This window comes from Haliaeetus leucocephalus, unplaced genomic scaffold, assembly GCF_000737465.1.
Source record: "Haliaeetus leucocephalus isolate CR32 unplaced genomic scaffold, Haliaeetus_leucocephalus-4.0 Scaffold517, whole genome shotgun sequence".
In the NCBI taxonomy this organism is placed as follows: Eukaryota; Metazoa; Chordata; class Aves; order Accipitriformes; family Accipitridae; genus Haliaeetus; species Haliaeetus leucocephalus.
In genome coordinates, this window is record NW_010972953.1 from 6,730,886 (window position 1) to 6,753,131 (window position 22,246).

Genomic DNA, 22,246 nt, shown 5'->3' on the forward strand with positions numbered 1-22,246 from the left:
CTGCATAGAAAGCATATGGGAACTTGAGGGTAGGTATGCTGAACCTTTGACCAGGAGGAGTTATATTAGTATCTGAAAGGCAAGAGATAATCTCAGCATTTGGGCCAGAGCTCTGAGCTGCAATGTTCGTGTTGTTTCACAGATCACATTGGTTGCAGAGAAGGTTGTGTATCTGTTTATAGACACTTCATTATCAAAGTGATGCTGATAAACTGGAGCAAATTCCTCCAGGGATTTTTTGAGACACAGTTTTGCAAAAGAGGCTAAAAGGACTAAATGTGCTTAGGATTTACAAAAGGAATCAGTTAAATGACAACATGCTGTCTGTCAGGTAGAAATGCTAACTACCTTGACAGGGGAACAACAATTTGGATGGTTTGCAGTGGTAAAACTTCTTGGGATGAATCTAGGCAAAGGAAAACTTAGGCTGGGTCTTGGAAAGTCTAAAAGGATGTATGAGAAAAACTTACAGAGTTTTTTTGAATGAGAACTTACTGGAGGACCAAAAAGTGACTTTAAAAGGCAATAAAAGGACTGACTTATTTTCAGATGAGTTATGTGGCTATTACCATCTATTTGCTTTCTGCAATCTTTAATGCAGCTACAATAACTGCTCTGTTGAATGAAGGGTTTGGCCAGTCTTCTAGACCATCATTGTTCCACACGCATTTTTACTCCTATGAATTTTAGTCAGGCAAATAATTTGCTACATGCAGCTTATTACAAAACCGAAACACTTTTTTTCCTGTTTCTGTACTGTAAACACAGAGCAGTTTATGTGACTTTCCTCACTCTCTGTTTATTTGGCAAGTGCAAACAAAACTTGGTTCTTGTGTCACCCACAAAATTTTTCCATGATTATTCACAAGGTGTGTGTCAGTCAAGAAGTGTAACCGGTTTGCTGAAATCAATGACACTATTTCTGATTTTTGGCCAGCATCCCAAAATTAGCTATACAGGCATTTTTGGCAAGACATTTTGGCATCCTTATGCAGGTATTTGCTTTCTGCAAAGGACAGTCATATTCCCACAAATACACACCACCCCCCCTCCCCACGGCCGCTTCCACAGATGAACATGCACAATGAACTGCTAGCATCAGTGCTATGTTCAAAGAGAATTGACTTCAGAAATCACTGAAAAATTTACAATTCTGTACTGTTTGTCTGAGCATCTACTTGCAACCTGGGAACAGGAATGCTGCCATACTGTGCTCAAGACATGGTCCTTTTCAAGTGCATGATTATATTACACCTATGGGCCATGCTTGCATGAACAGGTTAGCATGACTGGCATGACAGAGGAGTTCACTGAATCTGGGGATGACACCCACTGGGAGAAACTGCAAACATGTTGGAGCACAGGATTTGAATTAAAAATTATTTTGACAAGTTGAAGAAATGATCTGAAAAAGCAGACCTCAGTTCAGTAGGGACAAGCACCAGGCACCGTAGGAATGCTGTTGCACCAATAAAGCATAGAAAGAACTGTTTGGGCAGCAAATGCAGAGGCCAAGGAAAAAAAGAAAGTGGGAGCTGGTGGATTGTAAGCTGAACACAAGTGGCAATGGGATTCAAGAGAAAAATAAACCAAAGAGAGAGCGGATGTGAAGAACGAGAGAAAAACAGAAGCGTAGAGAACATGACCTACAGGGAGGGAGTGGGGGACTGGAGCTGCTGATTCCCCAGCGCAGATGGGATGCCCAGCAGTCTTCAAACACATTAAGTGTCTGCTGAAGGGAGGGAGAAGCAACCTGCAGCCCGCGGTGAAGAGCACAGAGATGAGCTCAAACTGCAGCCAGAAGAAGATTCAGACCCACTTTAGGACAAATATGAACAGCAAGCAGGCTGGAAGAACAGGTGTCAGGGAGAAACCTACACCAGAAAACTCCTCAAGGCCTCTTCCTGGCTGATTTTTTTCTATATTTCTGCAAGCTGATTTGAGCATCAAAGCTCCTAGTCCGTGGTGCAGTTAGAAAAGGCAGCGCAGTCCTACCCCAGCTGCAGCAAATTCCTCCCTGGATAAATCAGGCAGTAGGCTCAGAGTTTCCACTGTCGGCTAATCCGTGCCCAGCCTGCTCCGGGTACAGCTGCCTCTCTGAGATTAGCTCCAGGATCATGCCCTGACCTTTACCTCTCCTCCCTTAGCCATTTTTGTTTACTTATTAAAATGATTTAAAATTCCTACATATCTGACCACCTTAAAGCATTTAGAGTCATGCAGTACCTGGCGAGTGACACCAGTAACCACGAATGCAGTTGTAAGGACTGCAGAAACTGCTATTGATTGTTCAACAACCTCAGCTGAAAGGGAAGACAGGTGTCCCCCATGAAATCTGAATTGCACAGGGCTGGAGCTGGCCACACTTGCAAAAATTTTCCAGCATGGTGTGAGAAATTTGTTTTGTTAGGTCAGTAAATATTATGTCTTGGTTTTATTTTATAAGATTTTTCTCGTTAAGAAATGTAATAACTCTGATGAACCTACAGTTCGCCAAGGGATTTTTAGATGAGCTAAAAAGAAAAAAGACAGGAGTGCACAGGGTTAAGCCTCTGGGAAAGCATGTGCTGCAGCCTGGGAAAGTATCTCACCGGCCTGAAAATGGACCTCTTTGATTTTCACGTCCCATTCCATATTCTCAAGGGGAGAGGTGGTGTACGGTTCCCTCCAGAAAAGGATTAGGTCCATCTTAACACAAGTTTATTTTTTATTTCCTCCTGCTTGTCTTAAGTTAAAGCTATTTCTGCTCTTTGTGTTGAGAATGGGTTCAATTTGAAGCTTAATTTTTTAAGGGAAAACTTATAGCATCTATGAACACCCACCATCAGCATTGGGAACAGTTTTCTTTCCTTATCTCACAGTGTTCCCAGCTGGCTTTCCCACTCCCTTGCCCCACTGAAGTTTTGGGGGAGGACATGCCCTGGATGCTCAGACGTTGTGGGCTCAATAAGCAGCAATCCAGTGTGTGACAGTGACAACGCAGTGACAACGGCTGCTCTGTCCTCCCCATGCAAAGAGCAAGCTACCAGGGTGGCAGAGGGATGCTTGCAGGGATGCTGTGCTCATGCTCACTTTGCTCCCACAGGTTGGTCGGGTGTTGAGTTTTTGGGCTGTTGCCAGCTTCCTCGAAGCACTGCTTTTCCCACTAACTTCTTTGCACCTCGTCTCCTCAACTGTAGGATTGGGGATGGTCCCTGTGGTCAGTGCACACAAGAAATACCAAAACCTTCTCTCCTGCCTCCTTATCAGTCACTGTGAGGGTTGCCGAGGTAGCGTAAGTGAAATACCTTAAATATTCAGACCCAAAATATTATTGTGAATGGAGACAGCAAAATATTTGGCCTATAAACCCAATGTAAGTACTGATCACCATTCACAAGCAGCAGGACAGCAGAGTAGGTGTAGAGTCTGAGCTGTCACATCATCGGCAGAGTTTTACAAGCTGGAAGGTATCATCCAACAAGTTTGTTTTGAAAATCACCACTGGCATTTCATTTTGCCAGTGCAAGTCCCCAATGTGGCTTGTGAGCCGCCAGACCGTGTGCCTGCGCTGCCCTGCCGGGTGGATGGTCGTTGTCCAGGGCAGAGCCTGGCCTGTAAGCCACATGTTTAGGGTGCTGTAAAAGAAAAGAGCTATGTTAATGCAGCCCCAAGCTGAGCTGAATAGAAATTCAAAATTCAGACACAGACATGATTCAGTAAGCAGATATTCTTCACTTATTTCTCCCAGAGGATTGAAAAGAGGAGTAGGTGGGCGAAATGCTATATCTTTTTCCCCAGAGATTAAGCCATGACTTGTCTGCACGCAAGTGGACCCTGAGGGACCTGGGGTTTGGGAGAACATAGAGCAGGTCTGCCTTTAGCATGAACTTGTTGTGTGGTGTTGCAAAGATATTTCACCTCCATCCTGTGTGTCCGCTTTGTCCAACTCAGCACAGCTTTACCAGGGAAGGTTGCTACATTTTTGTGCAGTACACTGGGGTTTCTAGAGCCCTGGTAGATTCAGAGGATCCTGAAAATCAAAAGCAATTTCTTAGAGGGTCCTGCAAGGTTTGATCTTTCCTTGAATCTCCTTAACGGAGAACAGAGTAGACTGACAGCTTCTTACCCCAAACTATGGCTGAATCTTAACAGTAAGACTAAGGCTCAGTACAAGAGCAAGCAGCAAACCATGGACATTCAAGTCTGTAATCCCTGGGAGCTCACCATCCTCATGAAGGTCTAATTTCTTCAGGCACACGAGTGGGTTTCTGAATGTGCCAACTGGAACAGCTTCACAGCAGAAACTGCCCTGAAATTGCTGCTTTTTCTTTCCCTCACATTCCCCTTCAAGGGAGAAACAGCCACTTCTCGCCCAGCTAGAGCACTTTGATCTCCCAGGCTGTGGGATTTTTGGCTCTGCAGCCCATCTGGTAGGCTCCAAGTGGGGTGCCTGCAGGCCAAAGGATTTCCCATTGTCCTGCGGTAACCACCAAGCTTTGCTGCAGGGCGCCTTATCATTTTTCCTCTCTTCCTCTTTGTTTCCCAACTTGGATATACAATAAACACCCCAGCAATCAGGTCAGCATACTGTGCTCTTAAAGCAGCATAGGACCTCTGGGGTCATCGTGTTGCAGAAGGGTGATATATCAGAGCCATGGGTCATGCCTGTACCTTCGAGATATGGTACTGGTGCCATACCTATACCATCTCTGTGTATGTGCCACCAACATGATGGTCCAAGTGCTGCAATGATATCCCTGATGCTACTCTTGTTCCATACCCTGAACTACTGTGCTGGTCCTCCCTGCCCCATTTCTCCCTATCTGGCCCTTTTGTGTTTTCCTCCTTGCCCCATTGCCCAGCCCAGGCACTTGGTAGGTGTCACAGGGATGGAGACCAGTGACAGTAGTGCTGCAAGGATGGGAGAGGAAGGACACATTGAGAAGAACAGATCTGAGGCAACACCTTCACCTTCTTCTGCATTGTGAAGCATGGAGGAGGACCTCCATGCCAAAACAACCCCCCAGCTCCACTAGCGTTGAAACACTGACTACATTGCACATGGATTTTCTCCAGTGCCTGGACCATGAGGTGGCCCGCAAGGAGCAGTGCGATGCTAGGCTGAATCACTCTTCCTCCCTAATCGTGGTTTTCTCCCTGAGCAGTGCATCTTCCCGCACAGGTGACACATGGGGACAGCCTACCCAGCGGGCCATAATGTGATGTTCCTGTCCCCCTTTGTAGGACATATTTTCCAAGCAATCTGCAAGCGTCAACCACGGTGTTTCTCATGTGTAACGTCAGCAGGCAGGAGCGTGGCAGAGCTGAATTTAGTCACATAGCTCTCCCAATGTGTCACTGCCGAAAGGTCACCGCATCTCTGCTTACCCCGCTGGCACGGCGCCCGAGGGAGCGGGCGGCATTATATAACCTAGCCTTGTCAGGATCTTTTTGTACTTGGCAGGGCAGCCATACCTCCAATTATTATTTCCTGCAAACAAACAGCCTCAGTGCTTTGCAGCACCCTCAGAAATCCTCCATGCCACAGGGCTGGCATGCAGCTGAGCTCAATGCAGAGACAATGCTGCTGCTTGATTGCTCTCCATCTTCTCCATGGCTCTGCTGCTGCCACCAGGCTCCTGCAAGGCCAGTCCTCTCTTCTGTATTTTCCTTTTCTGACAGCTGTTGACATCAAACCTTGAACCTGGAGAGCTGCAAAAAGAAGAGCCAGGCACGGCAGGAGAGGCAGCATGATGGCAGAGTAGGGAGCAAGCAAATAACTAATGACAGGCAATATAGTACCTTCTGGTCGCGATGCTGCAAAGTCTTCAGCAAGAAGCACAGCTAGAGGAATAGCCCAGGGAGAGGGACTGATATGCTGAGCTTGGTGCCCAAGGTCCTGCAGGGTGATGGGCATGGAGGTGGGAGTGTGTCATGCCGCAGGATGTCGCTCTGCATCATATGCCACCATTGCACCATTTGCGTTCATCATAATGTCACACCTGCCTTTGGTCTCTTCTTGATCTTCTGAGCTACCTAGCCTGATCTTCTCCCTACTCACTTCATGGCAGTCTTTCCCCTCCAGGCTCCCAGACTCCCAGAATAGACACTTTTATCCATCCCATGAACAAAAGCTGGACTGGGGGGGCAGGAACTAAATTTATTCCTGAAATAATTTTGTTGATTTGCGCAGTTCAGAATTTTGCCCTAAAGTGAGGGATCTGCTGTCTTTCCTCCCAGAGCAGCCTGTGAAAGCAGCAATGCTCTTTGTGGCTCTAGAAATCAGATCATCCGGATGGATTGGAGGCCATGAATACGCCTGGAGCAAATAGGTGCAAGCGGTAAAGAAAGGGCCTGGCACAGCAGGGCAGGCAGCAAAGAAATGGAAACCGCTTCGTGTGTTTGCAGCTGGTCCTCAGCACTGCCCTTCTTCCTCTGCCTCCGGCAGGACCTCGGCCGTCGGTGCTGGGTGACCTGGGTCCCACCCAATGCCCACTTGGAGCTGCTCAGACTTCTTCAGGGAGGGGAGCGCCGGCTCTGCTCGAGCACTGCCCGTGCACGATCGCCTGCACAGCCTTGAGCTCACCCAGCCACAAGCGCCGGCTGCTCCTGTCGTGTTCCTCCCTGATTCACATCACCTCATGGGGGAAAGCGGCTCACCCCAGGGACGCGACCGCAGTGGTGGGAGCGGAGCTGCTGCAGACGCTCACATTCCCAACCCCCTGGGAGAGTGAGATCAGACCTGCCTCTTGGGAGGAAAACGCAGCACAACACAAGCCCTCGGATTGCTTTGTTCAGAGCAAGAAAAAACAAACATTTTACTTCTTAATTAACATCCTTCAACCCTCAAACACACCAAGCAATTATTCGTTCTATATGTCACTCAGTCTAATGACTAGTTAATAATAAAAGCCATGCTGGTCTGCAGCCTTCAAAGCCAGGAAGCAGATTTTAGAGTTAATCTCCTTTCACAACAAGCTTCAAAACATGTCTGTGTTTATTCTGGGACAAAACCATTGGGAACGAATAGGCCTGAACAGGGCAAGCAATTTTTTTCTGTACAGGATTTTTTTAATATATTGTTATTAAGAAAAGTGAATAATAGAGGAAAGTGCTTTGAAATGACAGCTAGAAGGTGACGGCAGGTAGGGCTTTGAGCCAGTGAGCCCGGACTATCTCCGAAAGCAAAAGCCCTTCAGCTGCAGAGCACTGGTTAGAGGCTGTGCTACCCTCACCCCACCACGAGGCTCTCCTGACTCCTTCAGCCTTTTGCCATTCACGTCGTCTCATTTGGCGCTGAGCTTCAAATCCGTTGGGCTTGCCCACAAAACCACCCTCAAGTCCATAGCCTCCCTGAGCAGTGTTTCAGGCAGTTGCTCATGGTGCTGGGGTAGTTTAGCATAAGCAATGCTGAACCTCTGCCAGGCTTTTAGCTATCCTCCTGCTGCTGTGGCCCCAGGGCTGTGAGCCCTTCTTCAGGAATGATGGTCCTAAGCCTGCTTCTTGGTGGCAGGATGGAGCATCTCAGGGCTCCCTGCACCACCCCTTTCCCAGGTCCGGATAACCCAGGCTGCCCGAGGCTCGCTGGAGGTCAAGGTGAGCTGCAGCTCCTCCTGGCCCATGGGGATGTGGGTGCAGAGCGAGGGGGACATGCCTCGGTCCCGTCCCGGCATGCAGTCAGGATGTGGGCAGCCAAGCATCCAGAGCCAGAAGCTGGGAAGCTGCCCGGTGTGGACAGCAACAAGCATCAAAGTGCTGTGATTCACTCTGGGGAGAGGCCTCTCGTTGGTAATTGTAGTTTTTCTTCAAGGACTGCTATGTTCCTTTCCCAGATCACCGTATCCCCATGCCCTGAACAAGACAATCCTTTCCCAGTGCAACGGGCAATGGGGGAATGGGGAAACTTGGCTCAAAGCGCTAGAGACATCAAAGTGAGGGAGCTCTGTAATTCATGATCTCTGCGAGGCAGGCTCAGAGAGAACAAGAAAAATTCCATCTCCAGAAAGATGTGGCAACATAAGCAATGCGAGGGGAGGAACACTTTGGGGAGACATGGAGCAAGTATTAAACATCTGTCTTTCCGAATGAGGAATCAGATGTTCAAAGACAGCAGATGATTTGAAAAAGAGAAGGAAGTGACTACAAATTAAAAAAAAAATGCAGTTGCACTGAGCAAAAAGATCAGGTCTGGACATGGTACTGTAGAATGCAGGGCAGGAAAGCCAGAAAAGCCCAAGCCAGCTTAGGGCAGATGGTTTCCCACAGCCTGGGGAATGAAACAAGGCTCCAGCCCTAGTTCAGGCTGCCTGTGGAGGTGGCCTTGCCTATGGCTCTGGGCCACTCACAGCCAAAGGGTGTTTTACTGTGCAACTCCAGTGCTTTCAGAAGCACCTAAATACCTTCTTAGTTTGGTGTTTAGTCTCACTTGGTCTTGGCACCTCTGCTAAGAAAGGGCTGCCTCCATTCCTTATGGAGAAGTGATAGGGATGGAGACTTTCCACTTTGGGGTGATTGTGCACTGGGTATCTCTGGCAGCTTCCTTGATAGCCTTACTGGGAGGGCTGGAGGAGGGTTAACATCACTCCCAGCTGACAAATTTCCCATTTCTGAGACATGTCTGGGTTAGGGACAGCTTCCACACGCTGCATGTGGAGTGTCTGGCAGAAGAACAATAACCACCATGAAAATACCAACGCAGGTGTCACTGTCTCTTGTGAGAAATGCGTCCCACTTCTTAGATTTTTTTCAGGAATTAATTGAAAATATATTTGTGGGTTTTGTTGTAGTGAAGGTTGCCATGACAACTGCTACAGCTACTCGGAAAAAAATAGGAAGGGCTCACACTGTCACTGGGGCCATCTGTCCCTTCCACGGAAGGTCATTATGAAGCCATGTAACCTCCCGGAGCCAAATCTTCATTTAAGCTTATGGTGATAAAAGTGCCTGGTACAATTTATCAAAAAGCTTCTTTCCTGAATCACTGTTTCTTTTCTCTGCACTGACATGATAATTTCCTCTGTATTGGTGCAAATTAAATTCTAATGAGGAAGCTTCGCCATTTCAATATGATGGAGAGCTTTTCTTCTCTAAGATGCACAGAAGCATCACACACATTCTGGAGGGAGGAGAAGGGATTAAATATGAATCAAGGTACATGAGACAAGAGCACGCTTTCCTTGTCTCTGTCTCTGGTGCTGCCTCCCAGTGCTAGAGGTGCAGGAGCCCTTCAGCAGCCTTGGGAAAGGCACATTTGCTAAGGTGTTGTATTATTCTTTGCCTTAATGCTCTGGTATTATGTAGTCTGGGAGTCTGCATGTTCCTGTCTGAGCTGAGACCACAAAACCTTCCGAGGATGGAGGCAGTGAGCAGTTCCTGGAAAGGTGTTCAGGATGCAGCAGTGGGCAGGGCTGAATCTCCCTGGGCAAGGGGAATGGAGGCGAGCGCAGGCACTGCCCTGCTGTGAAATGGGGGCTGCTCTCAGAGTGTTTTGGGTGACATGTGACACCATGGTCCTTGCTACAGCGGTGTCTCCAGATCCCCCAAGTCTCACAGGGGAGGAAGGAGATGCCTCCACTGGTGCAATTTGATCTGGAGGATATTTTCAGTTTTGCTTTCTCCGTGACACTGCTACAGAGAGGGCACCCCCATGTCCCAGCAGTGTGAACTGCCCTTTCAGCTCCGTCACCCTTATCATACCGCCCATCTGATGGTCGAAGGCCTGGGGACCTCTTGGCAGGGAGCAGGAGGCTGTGTCAATGGCTCTCTGCATGCAGGGGAGATCCTTGGCAGGGTATTAGATAGGAAAAATGCAGAGATGGTGGGGTTTGTGGGCTTCCCTGCCCCATGGGTCCATGCACTGGTACTGGTGTGGCTAGGGGTATGAGAAGAGCTCAAGCATGGAAATCTGCTCTCCACAAGGCAGGAACAAATCCCAGCCCCAGAGGAGAAAAACATGGGGGAATACTTCAAAGGAGACCCCCCTGCTGAAGATCAGCAGAGTGATGGCTTTTCATTTGGATCCTCTCTGGAGTGGGAAGGTCTTGCTTGAGGCACAGGGAGGCTGGGTAGGTCTAGGTTCAACTCCAAACAACTTATTTCCAGGGTCACTGCAAGCTGCTCAATCTTCTGCCAGAAATTCCCCATCAGAAGGGGGGGTGGGGGTGGTCAGAAAGCCCATAACTTCACTGGTGGGCAGGAGGAGGTTAAACCTCTAAATTATTGGAAAGCTCATTCCCAGGGGCTGCTGGGACCCTGTCTGCAGACTGACAAAGTCTATTTGAATTTGACATTCAGTGTAAAGTCAGGAGCAGGCAGAGAGTCGGCTCCAACCAAAACTGCACTGGTATTAGCTTGACCCCTGTAATGTGAATCTGCTCTGCCCGCGTGACACTGTGCATCAGAATAATCTCTGACATCTGCTACGACACAGGGCCAAAGCCACCCTCAGTGGAAACAGCAGGGATTTATTTGACTCAGTGGCCTTTACTCCAGGGTTGCTTTTGGCCCCAGGAATGCAAGTTGCTGCCTCCGCAGAGTTATTTACTGGATGCCTGTCTGTAGTTATAGCTGCACTTTTTTGGACGGTGACTTGTATCCTATGCTTTGGAAGCTGTTTATATTGAAACTTCATGATGAAACTCAAGCCAAAAGATACCAGGCAGAAAGCAAAAGATTAGAGGCCCTGGAAGAAGGTGGTCAGTCTGTGCCATTGTTTTTCTAGGACTGCTAATTCCAAGTAATCTCAATTATAAACAAAGGTTGCAGCAATCATAGAAAAAAAGAAAAGCATGTAATTGAACTCTATCCCTTCTTGGAGAAATGCAGCTGCTGGGTTGTCCCAGAAATCTTTTCCTGGAAGGAAATCATGAGTCATTATGGAGAAGTTGCTTAGAAGTTGCTTGGAAGACCTGGATCTGAGAGTACTGCAGAGTCCTCAGCCCTGTCCTGGTGCCGGGGAGACTGATGTGCCTTTGGCCACATGAGGAGCATCAAAGTCCTCAGAGCTGCCCAAGGGGTGTTAAGTCCATGCCCTGTTGTATGTGTACACAATGTTTGTTTCTTTGTACAGTAGGAACCATATGATTTCCATGAGACTATTAATCTGTACGATTTACAGAACACCGTGGCTGGTAAGGCCATCATAGTGAGACAAAGTAAAGCTTTGCTGCAGTAGTGTGGCCTAGACATGACATAGGCATAAGACAGCCCTGGGATAACCCTGAGAGACACAGACAAGCCAAACACCACTGAACTTGCATGTGATATGTTTAGAGTGAGCCAGGCAGGATGGGTCAATTTAAGAAATTATCAGCTTCTGCATAATGGCCCTGCACATCCAATTTGTAGAAAAGCCAAGCAAACCAATCAGAAAGAAAAGGAATGGAGAGGAGCAAGGGCAGGGCAACAAGAGTGCAAAGACAATAAATGAAAGCACGTGCCCTTGGGCCCAGGCACTGGTGAGTGCAGAGGAAGGAGCCTAAAGCGGTTAGTGGAGGACACTTCCAGAACTCAGTGTCTTCCTGTTTTACCTTTTGGGAACTGCTTTATTTTTTGGGAATGCCATTTCCCAGGTTGCAAATAGAAACTTGTTGTGACTTCAGAAGACCCTTCTTGTTATCTCAAGACTCAAGTTCCTCTTGCATTGGGTGTAGAGGGTTGGCAGGACTTCCCGTTTGCTTTTTGTCTGTCGCTGTGATTTCCAGGGAAGAAAGCAGAGTCAGGAGCTCTGTGCATGTTGGATGTCCTCCGTGGCCTCATGCACATCATGGTGCAACTTCCTAGTACAAGAATTAATGAAGAATAATTTTCTTGCCCTGCTGTCCTCAGTCCCAGGAGGGCAATCTCCTGGCTGGGGTGATGCTGACACATTTATCTGAGATGCCTTGCTGAACGCTCAGCCTCTAAATTGGGAAAAGAAAATGTGCTTTGGCAGTCCTCTTGGAAAGGCTTTGTACACACACTTCAGGAACAGAGCTCTGCACAAGCATGTTCTCTGTGCTCCTCGAGGCAAGCTCCACATACCTGTGTGTGCGGCTGTTGTAGGAGCAGAAAAATACACTGGTTTTTCACATGAGGACTAAGTGAAGGTGCCAAGATTGTTCTCTGAGACCTGGACCCAAACCAGTAAGCTGGCAGGAGAAGAAGGGCTTTCCTTATGTGAAGCCAGAGTCTGTGCTGGTGTAAAGCAGAATAACTCCACTGAAGGGCTACCTCTTACTTGTGAGTGTAATGGCGGCTGCAGCAAGGGAAACTCTAATTTTTTATATCCTTGTATTTGCAAGAGCTTCGTCCAACAGGATGAATGTTTTGTCTTCTAAAAGAGAGAATGATGTAATTTTTTCTGTTTACCTTCCCCCAAAAAAGAGCTGAGCCGGTAACTACTTGAGGTCTATTCCTGATCTGTATTTGCTAGAAGCTGTTTTGACTGAATTTTGCAAAGCTGCTAACTAAGTCTGTCATGTAAAATGAACAAATTAAGCAAATTTTTTTAATTACTCTGCCCAGTTGCTACATTGCTTCTCTTTGTTCTGGGACACCAAAACTTTACAGCCTGGCCTGGTTAGTACATAGAAAAACAGATCTCCCATCTCCTTGCAGGCCTAGGGACACAGGGATAAAATTAGAACAGTAATTGTCCATGTTAATGTGAATTACTGTTTTGTATTTATTTATTTCTAATGTTGCTTGCAACAGTGTAATCTTATGGAGTGGCTGCTCAGCCCACAGAGTGTGAATGACAGGAATGGGGAACAACAATAAATCCATAAACACTGTACAACTCATCAGAGAGACAGTGTGACACAGGTAAAGCTTGGTTTTCTGATTTTGCCAGCTCCGTGCCTTTCATTTCCTACTTTAGCCTATGTTTGGGGCCACTGATGTTTCCCAGAAGGCCCAGATCCCCAGTCAAAGATCAGATCTTCTTGGACTACCCTTGGTGCTGTGTCCCATCCGTGCAACCAACACAGCTCCATCTCCTTTCTTTGGCATTTTGGATGATGTGGCAAATTTTTTCTCAGATCCAGGCCCATCATCAGCAGATGGTAATAGTGGAAAGAAAGAAGGCAGATGACCTAAGTTTGGTGGTCACTTGGGAGCACTCACCATTTGAACCTGGGCTGTAACTCATAGGTTGCATATGTCAATGGTGTGTCCATTGCTTTCCTTTTCGTCAGAAAAGCCCATCTTGCTGGGCTTGTTGCTGTAAAGATGCAGGACTTTGTCCCATTCTGTTCCTCTTCCTCTTCTTCATGTCCATGTAGCTCCTACATCTTTGCTCTCCTGTTGATACTGTTTTGAGATCTTTCTCACACACAGCCTTTGCTTCATGGGTCAGCTTCTCTGTGACTTTCCATCTGACTCACCAGTTTGCCTTTCTAAATCTAAAAATTTCTCCCTCACTGCACCTCTTAATTTATCCGCTGGCATTGTTATCTTCTATTAGCTGTGAAAACCATCAAGAGTGGTGGTTATGGGAAGGATTGACTCAGGAATGAGCCAGACACAAGGCGGTCTTGTCACTTGGGAGAAAGTACCTCTAAAGAGAACTTGGCTCTCTAACTCCTCTGCAGCTTTCTTGCAGTTCCTTGTAGATATTTTTAAACCATGAGTGAAGATGACTGAATTTAATATGGCAATGCTGAGGATGCAAGAAAGTTTCAAAATTTAGCTGTTCTCATTCTTAGGAAAATGACAGTCCAGAAAGCTGATCCTTATCTTATTTTTTAAAGGCAATAGGGTTTGATTTTCTTCCAGTTACAAGGAAGAACCTGAGGACACAACAGCTGCTTGACTGATAACTCTTTGTCCTGAGGGTGAGGAAGTCCCTACCTAAAGTGTCCCAGCCAGGCACAGATGCTGTGAGTGAAGGGCTGGATTATCAACATGACCGAACTCTAGTATTTTCAGCCACTTTAAAGACTATGAGATCTTAAATATGAGATTTGTGTCTTGAAACTATCATCAGGCAGGTAGCTGGGTGACATGTTATTGATACACTGGGTGAAGATGCTCCCAAGCCTTCTGTCAGCCCCCAAAGCTAAATACACCTGCGTCTTCCTGCATGCATCTAGGAAAGGAAAGAGAATTTGGCAAGTAGCAGGGCAGCATCTTAGCCCCATCCATGATTAGCCAGCAAAGGGCATTTCCCAATGACTTGTCAACTCAATTGTTTCAGATTGTCTGGAGATGATTAATGATACTGGGAATGTATGGAAATTTCAAGGATGTCATCACTGCTGTTCAGTCTGTAACCAATCTGCGATGGACGTAAATCCAGTTCTGAACAATAGTTCCACATGTCCACAGGCAAGAGGCTACCCTACAAGAAAAAACAAAGCTGCCAAACCCCACACTGTTGGTTTGATGTGGATGGTGATTTAGCTTTACAAATACTTGCAGTGAAGCTTCCATCATGCAAGAAGAGCACTCAAAATGAGTGAACAAAGGCATCATTTTTCATTACATTAAACCACAACTTTTGTGTCTGATGAAAAAAACCCAAACAAACAGATGTTTTCAGGCAGCATTTTGACATTGAATCTCTGGAAATGGAAACCAAGGATCACCACCTCCGTTCCCAATACCAAGCTTTCTGCCATTACAAATTCTTTGAAGTGCTAAGGAAAAGGTGAAGAAACACCCAACTTTCAAGGTCTTTTATGTTCATTTTATGTAAAGTCTTGGCAGAAATTCTTTGCAGACGTTCCAAAAACTCAACAGATTTTCCTTTATGAGGGTTGCTGACTCAAATGAATATCTTCTGCTTATTGGACTTAAATGGCCACCAGAAGTTTCTGGGAAATATTTTACTTGCCTGAATACATTCATAAATAGATCCTATGAGATATAAAAAAATACTAGACAGTACAGCTTCTCCATGAATGAAACCAAAAAAAGTCCATCCTACGCAGTCAGATGAATTTTATTAACTTGTGAAAAATCCTTGAGCTGTGTACATCAGTATTAACATATATCCCAGTTAAGGACACACAAGGAATTAAGGACTTCAAAATTTCTTGTTCTCTGCTGATAAGAACGTATTTTTGGAACATTTACATTTCCAAATAAGGAAAATGCTAATAACAGAAATCTGTGAATTAGCTACTGTTCTCCTAAAGAAGTCTTTTTGTCCATTTTTTTTTTCAGTCTCTTTGTTCCACAAGGGAAGCATAGCAATTAGCACTGATTGTGTGACTGGTAAATTACCAACTACTAACTTCCAATCTACAATGTATTTGAAAGACAGCTTTGATTGTAGACACCAAGATCACAACTCAAGGTGTCTGGGGTCCAAAGGCTTTTACCAGGCTACTCTGACCATGGAGGAATCTCTAGCTTTCTGTGAGATTTACCAATTTTCTGGGTAATAAACAGTGGCTAGTATTACTGAAATTAAGTTTGAAGGTATTAACCTTTGTTGTTGTGTAACTACTAGTCTGATAACGAAGGATAGTCCTGAGATGTATGGTGACTCATAGCTGACACAAATTTGTTAGATCATACCAAACTGATCTAATTTGCTCTTTGACAGAGCAAGAGAAAGTAAAGAGATAAGGAGGAGCAGTAAAAAGTAATTTATCTTGAACTTAGGAAGGCTTTTGTATTGCCTTATACAGCATTTTCCTAAGTCACCTCTGAAAATAAGGTCTAAGGATAAATACTGCAAGGTAAAAATTGGTTGGAAAACCATGTTGGAGGGAGAGATTCAGGGCTCACTGCTAGACTGGTATTACTGGCACTGTACATGGAGCAGCTCAACACTGTTCACTGTTGTCCTTAATAGCTGGAGGAGAGGAGACGCAAGGAGAGGAGAGGAGAGAAGAAGGGAATAAACCTGCTGCACATGCAATGGCACCTGGAAGAAGCTGCAAGCATGTTGAGCTGAGGGTTAAGACTCAAAATTACCTTGGTCAGTTGGAAAAATATCCCAAAGAAATGTAATGCTGTCTGATAAAGCTTAATGCAAAGTTTGGCATATAGGGTAAGAATAATCATATAGATACAGGAAGGAGAACATCTGGGTGGTTCTACAAAACACGAGAAGATACCGGTTTGCAAACTGAACATCTGGCAGTGATGTTATACTGCTGCAAAAAAAGGTAGTTCTGCTGTTCAGCAAAGATACAGGCTGATCAGAAAGAGCACAGAAGAGAACAAGAAGGACCATGGGCTGAGGTGTCTAATGAAGGGAAGTTAAGGGAAGACACAGTAACAATTTCCCACACACAAAGGACTACCAGAAAGAGAAAGGGTGGAACGTACGCCCTGTGTGCAGGGGAGATAGGACAAGATGTAAAAGGAGTAAACTGCAGAGATGAGGCTGGAAGTTAAAGTTTAGGAAAAGTATCTAATGGTGAGGATTTCTGGGCAAGGGGAATTTCCTGGGGTGGCTGTGGAAGGCCCCCCTCCAAGGATTTTGGAGGACAGCATAGACAAAGATCTCTCAAAAACAGGTAGTTACAGATAAGTCCTCCTCTGACAGATGAATGAAATGACATTTCAAGATCTTCATCAGATTTATTTTCTTTAATTGTCTTATTAATCCCTGTGTTTGGCAAAACTCAAAGAACATAGTTAATAATAGCACTGGAGAGATTTTTTTTTGTTGTTTTACCTTACCTAGTGGATAACAGCAAATCTTTCTTTGTGACAAGGAAGAAACCTCGTTTAGGAGCACAAGGGGCTCAGAGTGTGTCTGCATTTGCTGATTCAGGCAAGATCCCAGACTGGGGATCCTCGTTCCCTCCCTGGTTCTCTGTGTCTTCCTGTATGGGAACTGCAGTTAAAGCCAGCGGTGTCATTCCCTAATTCTTGGTCTTTACAGGGTTTTTTTGCTGCATGACCTCAGCCACACATTTCATCTCAGTGAGCCAGGGTGTCTCTTTCTATGCAAAAATGGACATCCACCAGCTTGAATTTCACATTAGAAATTAGTATTTTTAAACTACCTCAAGACCCTTGAGCAGCAGATGCAGAAATACAAAAGAAATGAGTGGGTTTGCAGACAGGGAGAACCCTGCACACCAGGAAACCCTTGTTCTCACTGCAAAGCAGTAGGAAGGTGGCTGCAACATAGGAGAGAAAGAACCACATGAGGCATCCAAGCCCATCTCTCATAAGCATGGACTAGATGGACTAGACATCCCCTTTTCACCCCCCAAAAGCCCCCACACCTCAGCATATCACATCAAACTTAGGACCTTTGGTTCAAAAAAACCTCAGAATACACTTTACGCAAAGAAGCAATCAAGGCAGCCAAAAGATGCTATCAGTGCCTAGATATCTCATCCTTCTTCATTGGTGGAATGGGCACAGTCCACAGAAGTGCTCCACAGCTTTAGGAAAGGCTGTATACACAATTAAATTTCCAAGGCCTGATCAGAGTCTCAGTGATATCAGTGCAAATCGGGGCTATGGAGCTATGAAAGCATAAAATGAGATCAGAATGAGCCCTGGAGCTTTCTCCCATGCCCAAGACCTATCCCTGGTTCCCTGTCAAACTTCAAGTGAGATCTCACTTGCAGAGCGTGCTCTCATTGGCATAATGCCGCCATCGGACTTTCTGCTGGAATCAGCCATCCAGTAACTCATTACTTCCAAATCATTAAATTATTTCTCTCTAATCCAATTAGTCACATACGCACAGAACAATCCATTCTACTTTCTCCTATTGGGTATTTAAGCAGGCAGCTCCGTATTCATTTACTAATGTCCAGAGCATTAGCTTTGGAGTGACTGGCAGGCAGCCTGCTTAGGTAAATGCAGGCAGACAGTAAGTTGTTGATGGCATAGCATGGCTATATGGTCAGCTGCAACATGCAGTATCTTAAAGACTCAGGCGTTTTGTAACCATTTCCATGCTTTCTCCATTTCAAAGGGTCTTTCTCCTTCATCTTCTGGTTAAGAGGAAAACACTGCTCTTTTGTCCGGCTTGAAAGGTGTCTGCACCTCGTGCTCTCAGCAGGGCAGTGCTATCAGCGTGGAACGCGTGTGCCAGCATGTGTGCCCAGATGCTTGTGAGAGGGGAGCCAAAGCCCATAGCTCTGGCTGGAAATCAGCCGAACTGTGAGTGCGGCTTGATGGACCGCTGCTGCTGTGTCTCCGTCGTAACCAAGCTGGGACTGCAGAGTGAAGACATAACACGGGGTTTTCTCCATCCACCCAGTGCAGCCTTGCCAGCAGGGAGGTCCGACTGCATGGGGTGCGATACAAGGGGTACCCCAGGGCCCAGGCAGGCTGCGATGCTGCAGCAGTGCCTCTACCATGCTTGTTAGTGCATATCTACTTGTGCTACCCCAAGATGAAGCAGAAACACATCCGAAGGCTGGCCCAGCGTCAGGTGGTGGATACCGAGCCCTTTTCTGAGCCTATGAATGCCCCTGCAGCCTTCAGCAAGGGAAGTGTTAGCCTGGGCCAAATTCCAGGCTAAGGAAAATACCCTGCAGTCCATAAATGCCAGATCCACTTCAGCACCCAGCACGGCACAGCCCAGCCCTGCCGTGGGGCTGCTCCGGGAGGCTGGCACGAGGCCCATCTCACCCATGAGAAGGAGAGGCATTTCCCAGGGCCTTTTCCAGGGACCTTCCCCCAGAGACAACCCCAGACACTGGAGAGTGAAAAAGAAGCAGCACAAGGTATTTTTCCCTATCTGGGTTTATTATTTTTAACATTACACAGGGCTTTCTTGCCGCTCCCCAGATCGCCTGTGATCCTGTGTAAGCTCCAAATGGACACCCCCACCTTTGCTAGTGGGTTTAGCAATTTCTATGTTTTCACCAGATGCTCCCCATTTCACTGCCTTGTTCCAGTGTCTTTGCAGTCCTTCCTCTGACCCTCTCCCTCATCAGCAGCTCAAAGAGGATCCTTCAGGCGATGGCAGCAGAGGGAAACGGAGGTGAACGGCTCCCAGCATGAGTGAGGAGCTGCTGGAAAAACTCCAAGCACAACTGGGATGCTGCGAGTGCTGAAAGTTTACATGGGTTCAGAAGGCAACTGGAAAAAATCACAAAAGGAAATGCATTTAGGGTCACTAACTGCAAAGAGCCCACCTCTAACTCAGCAAATCCCAGAGGCACAAACCAGTGGGGAAATTAATCTGGGCAACCATCTCCCTCTTCTCCCTGTTCGCCCCCCAGGCACCCACCCACACCTGCCTCCCGTTGCATGCATACCCTTGGTGCGACCCCGCATTTCTTTTCTTGCTCTCTTAAGAAAAATAATACCAATCAGAGAGTTTTTAAGGAGCCACAGGTGTTCTCAATAGCCGCAAGGCCGGTGTATAATGAGCTTCCAGCTTATTGTTACTAAATGGAAAGGCACAATTAAAGCCCATTAGCTACCATGACATCACCAGTTTGGAGGAAACACTCTGTGCAGGGCAGGAAGGGGGCAGGACGGCCATGCAGTTATCTGCAACGACGCCTGGGGAAATGCCGGGCCCTGGGAGGCGATTTCTGTTTGTGCAAGGAGGTCGGCGACAGCCCATTTCCAAAAAAACCTCATTACTTTTCACAAATGCGCTGTGTGCTGGCGATGTGCACAGATCCACTAACTCCGATGGTTCGGAGAGGTTGTGATGCCTTTCATCCATGCTGCAAAAAGTTCATAACTTTAACAAGTTCATAACCGGATGGCAGAGGACAGAGCAATACAACGTGTCCCCCCTGACGGTTTCCTTCCCAGCGCGGGCACAGGCAGTTGGCAGCAGAACAGCGCCCAGCTGCTTCGTGTCAGCACAAGCAGCAGCCTCGCTGCTGGCACCCCAAGCTGCCGCGGCCGAGTGCGTGCCGCGACTGAGCAGCAGCACAGAGACCCACGGGGATTTCTTGAACTTTGGCTGTCCTCACCCCTGCTGTTGAAGGGAGATTTTTTTTTTTTCCTGGGGTCATGTTTCTCTGGGGCAGGGGGGACAGCGCTGCAAGGGGGATGCCGTTTGGGTTGCGGCGGTCTGTCAGGTTTGGTGCTCTGTCCACAAACTGCTGGAGCTGTTTGTAGTTTTGGAGCTGTCAGGATTTCTAAGCAGCAGCTTGGGACCGGTCTGAAAAAAGACACGATGCCTGCTGTTGTCCTCAAGGAGTGCAGCCAGCCGCTGTGCGGGCATGTGGCATGGCTGGCATCGTGGGGCATGGTCACAGCCCTCCCAAGTGCAACAGGCACACAAACAGCACTCCTTTATGGGAGTTGGGGATTGCCTTAAAAAGTCATATGAGCTGGGGAAAGGGTTTGGACTGTTCTTTTACATGGATGCATGCTGAATTCTTCAGTTCATTCACACTGAGGAGCTGCTCTCCTGCATCACTAGGGTCCATTTCGTATTTTCAAGCTGGTTTTTGCAACTGTGAAAGTCCTTTCTTCTTTCCTTCCTTCCTCCCTTCTTTTTGTCCTCCCTTTGCCAAGTGGAGTGGAACCCCCTCGTGAGCAGCTCTGGCTCCTGCCTCCGGGGGGAATGGCATAAAGGCAGGAGATTATCTTAACAGCTGGGAAGATTTTCTTCCCCACCATGGAAAGATGATATAAGTTTTGCAATCTAGTAAAGCTCAGGGCTGAGGGCAGCAAGCCAAGCCCCATGTAAATCAAAGGGATTTTCCCCTTGTTTCCATAGGGGGCCAAGATTTCACCCCAAGAAATTTTGCAGTTGCTTCCCTGCTGTGGGTACAAAGGTTCAGAGCCCTGATGGTTTTTCGTCAGTCTCACAGGAGATTTGCAGCCTCTCCCAGGCTGAAAACAGTCTCTTCCCACACCTCTGCTACTGAGGCTCTGGGTTCAGGGAGGTGCAGTGCTGATGGGCTGGGAGTCAGTCGCTGTGCTGTCAGGGCTCTGCTGGTCTCTGTGCTCCCAGAGGCAGAAATACAGTAGTCTTCTTGCAGCAAGAGAATAGCTGGTCTCCTAGATCCTCTCCTGGCATGTGTAAAATTGATGTACTCAATGCAGGGCTGGAGATCTGAGACTGCCAACTCTTGTTCCTAAATCTAGTTCACCATGTTGCCCTGTTTAAGTAATTAATTACATTCTCAGTTGCTAGAGAGGGGCTTCAGAAATGTTGTGCAGGGATCCTAGTGTCAATTTTTAGATGAGACAGCATAAACCAGAAGAAAATACTTAGGCGGGAGTAAGATTGCACTGGTCTCAAGAAAAAGGAGTAGGGGATACCTGCTAAATATTTTTCATCCTCTTCCAGCAGTGGAGTTTGCTATAGGTACTTCCTGCTGCACAAGCAGAGCTGCTGGCTTGTGCATCACATGGGAGATGCCACAAGCTGGGAGGGCAGAGGAATCTGACATCCAGCCCTTCAGACGCCATCAACTTGTAGCTGTGAAATGCCTATTGCTCCTGAAGAATTTCTAAGGTCCCATTCATCATGGAGAAACTTTGCATCATCACCTTTCACAAAGCCATGTGGATTTTGCACAGGAAAATTTTATAAATTCTCTTGTTCACATACGACCCTTCTTACCATAGAGGCACTGAGCCATGTACAACAAACACGGAAATGAAGGATACATTAAAACCAAAATCTGTCCCATTGCAAAGGGATCATTATAATCCAAGATGTCACTTGCATTTAGGGGAAGGCATTCAATGACTGGCACAAATGAGTCTCTTTTGGGCAGTGAAGACCATTCATCTTCAAAAGTTAAAAAAAAAGACAAGATTCCTTAAAACCGAATTCTTACCATATGCATGGAGCACAAAATTAGAAAACCACACTTCTTGGAAAGCTGAAAGGAAGGTCAGCTTTCCCCAGGGAAGGAGTCTTGTTACACATGAGTGAAATCAGGAGGAAATACAGTTATCTGATAGGAAAGCAAGCTTCAGAAAAACAAAGTTTGTTAATAAATGTGTAGGAACGGCAGGATGGATGCATCCCCAGTTCTGCTACGAGTGACTTGGAAAAGCTATTTCACTTCTCTTCCACCTTTCAGCATCCTCCTCTCTCCAAATAATGGCTGCTTTACAGGTATTACTAGCTGTAACCAATGCTTGCAAATGGACAGTGAGATTCTGGGATCCAAGATGCTTGAGGTGTGTGAATGCAGATGGACAAACTCATTTCCTCTGAAGGGAATGGAGGAAAGGCAGAAATAGGCTTGCCTCTCATATACTGACTTGGGAGAGAGCCTTGAATCACCCCAGAGATGTGATGGTCTCACATCTTCTCAGTTGGGGCCACTGGTGGGACACATCGCAGTAGATGTCCTGCAGTACCCAATGCGTTGCCTCCCCAGGTGCTCGGCCACCTTCATGTGTAGGACCTGACACCCCT